Below are 3,215 nucleotides of genomic sequence, written 5' to 3'. Positions count from 1 at the left end.
TAAGTTTATCAACATCACCACAATTGTGTATGTGGGTACGAAAATTAAAGGTACGAAACAAAAATTGGGTACGAACATTTTGGGTACGAACAAATTATGCCAAAAAAAAAACATTGGGGTACGAATCAAATTTGGGTACGAAGACAAATTTGGGTAAGAAAAAAAAATTGTGTAGGAAAAAAAAATGGGTACGAAAAAATGTGGGTACTAAAATAATTTGGGTACGAAAAAAATTGAGTACGAAAAATGTTGGGTACGAAAATAATTTTGGGGTAGTATCCGTGGGAAACTTGACCCATTCAGCGAAACTGGGAGGCGGGTAACATTCTCGATTAAATCTAAAAATAACTACATTTGGGGTTTTCCAAGTGTCACAGCGTTTGAAGTGCCACCTGGCAGTTTCGTGTCTGGTTCCTGTCCCGAACCTCTCGATAATTTTGAAAGAGGAAGGGAACCAAGATTCTTTTATCAATGATAAACAGCGAGGTATGTTAATTGAGAAAATGTAGCTTACTCAATCGGACTGGCTCGGTCTTTTACATAGGTCGCCATTGTGAAGAATGTCTTCATGGTATGATAACTTAGACGAGCTGCTTCGCTGAACTGTTTATTTATTCATTTTCTTCGAGTTCCACAAAGCATTTAATGACAAACTTCAATACAAACAAAAACTGTGAAAAGGCCCCTTTAGAAATGCAAAGACATAAATGCACAAACATGAAAACAAAACGACATAAAAATAGTTCTTCGACGTAAATGTTTGACTTATGACATAAATGAAGGTACGTCAATTTTATATAAGACCGTATAGATTGCATAGTCATTACCGGGTAAGCGTTATTCTGTTATGTAACGACTTAAATTATCCCAGCCATCGATGTGAACTGTTACCTGTTCGTCTTGCATGACCGGTAGGCGTCCGTAACAGGACTGTCGCACTACCTAACTCTTTAAAAAAACCGATAATATGGTAACAAGCGCAAGACTGTTGTGTCGCTAAAATCAAAGGTTCATGGCATCATTTTGGCAAGCATGCAAAGACGAAAATGATAAATATTGCCTCCGCTAAGAAAATTCAAATCGACATAAGTATCTCATTATTCACTCGATTCTGACACAATAAAGCTCACGCTATGGGTAAAGTTGAACACATTTTCCGGTTATACAAATATTTGACACCAGATGAGTAGTTTAGTCTATTATTCGAGGCGAATTCCGTTACAATGCACGCATGCACGGATAGCACATGTTAAATCTTCCAAAATATCCGTTTAATATTCCTTCTTGCAGTGCAATAATATATGCAGGCGTGAATAATTTCATATCAAATGTGTTTTATCCGACAAAAATATCATGATACACTTTCTACTAGTAATAACATTGTTGATGTTGATGTCATGTTCTTCTTAAATTCTTCACCTTTGCCATCGACGTTATACTGACAAACGTTTGTAAGCATTATTTTTGTATGTTGTTATGAAGAAGTGCCTGAAAGTTTAAACAATAGTTTGACTTGGAATCTAAACGCATTGGAAGTCCAATTACGGCATATTAGGACATATACCCAATGTATAAACCTGTTATCCGCGAGTGAAGAGTCAGTGAATATATGCAAATGAAATTTAAATTAATTGAAGCATATAGTTTGACAACATAGAAGGTACACATTCTACAATTATAACTACCGTTCTTGTCGTTCAGAATATCGACTTTTCGTGCTTGCATTGAATGGTGTTGCTTGTCGCGTTAGTCAAATTGTTGGTATACATGAGACATGTTATAAGATGGTGTTTTTTCGGACAAAACACGTTTTATATGGACTTATTCACGTCCGCATTTATTATTTTACGCTAAAAATAAATATTAAACTGATATTTTGGAAGATTTACAATGTGCTTTCCTGGCTTGTGTGAATTGTAACGTAAAAGCTATGAATTTGCCTATTTGATAGACTAAACTACTCTGGTATCACATATTTATATAACCAGGAATAGTGCTGAACTTTACCCATAACGTGGGCTTTATTTCGTTAAAATCGAGTTAGTTATAAGATACGTACATGGATTCGAATTCTCATTGCGGAGGCAATATTTACAATTTTCGTCTTTGCGTGCTAGCCAATATGACGTCACAGACCAAGTCGTATGGCAACACTGAAAATTTGTTCTGCGAAGCCATAATTCTCCAGAAACTGTACAACATATAACAATAAAATATCGATACAATGTTTAAGATTTAAAAAAATGGTACTCGTGTAAAATATCGATAAAATCATACGATTTGGTTATCGGTATTTTCACTATTTTGATAACATACTTATACAGTATCTATAGTTATAAAAACGGTATTCGGATAAAATATCAACGACCATGGGGATATTAAGCAAGGTAAGAGTTACGTTAAGGCATTTGTGATAGTAATACTGTTTACACTGCCAAAAGTTCTCAGAGAAAATTGATTTTAATTGACTAGTTGGTCGTTTTTCCTGCATGGTGGTACACTTCAACACCGTTATTTCGAACACCGATAATCCGAAGTCAATGTTATTTCGAAGTATTTTTCGGGTCCCGATTGTGGTTCTTCTTTGTTCAATGTAAAATTTCATTGTTAATCCGAACTTCGTTAAACCGAAGAAATCGTTAATTCGAAGTGATTATGTCGGTCCCAACTCAATAATTCGCACCTTATTATCAATCTTTAATCCGAAGTCAAAACGGCAAAACACTGAGCGTAATTTCACACCTATGTCGTCTGCGCGTTGTGCGTCAAAGCCGATAATTACACCTTCGTCGCCTGCGCATAGCATGTTAATTTTATAATGTCGTAAAAAGCCGACGACGAGGCCGACAACACATGAATGAACATGATATCTAATCAAAGTGTGACCACATGCCTCAACGACGTAAGGCAGTTCTGCGAGCAAAACACAGGCGGAAGCCCGTTCTTCAATTTCCTTGACAAATTGGAGAAATATGTTACACGCGTCCAGTTTAGTGCTGCTAACGCCGGTGTTCAGAAAGACATCGCGTCTTATTTAAAAAAAAAGTGAATTCATTTCCGTTTGTCCGATAATAACAACACAAAACCCTGCGCGACTTTATAGCGGATAAGGTAGCTCCTGACCAGATTTCGCGACCGGCTTGTCTGGAGCTACGCTGGTTGCAAATGACATTAGACCCAGTTTCGCATGATGCGGGACGTTTTATGTCTATGAA

This window comes from Dreissena polymorpha, chromosome 1 (genome assembly GCF_020536995.1).
Source record: "Dreissena polymorpha isolate Duluth1 chromosome 1, UMN_Dpol_1.0, whole genome shotgun sequence".
In the NCBI taxonomy this organism is placed as follows: domain Eukaryota; kingdom Metazoa; phylum Mollusca; class Bivalvia; order Myida; family Dreissenidae; genus Dreissena; species Dreissena polymorpha.
The sequence above is the reverse complement of the archived record's forward strand: the minus strand, read 5'-3'. Positions refer to the sequence as shown.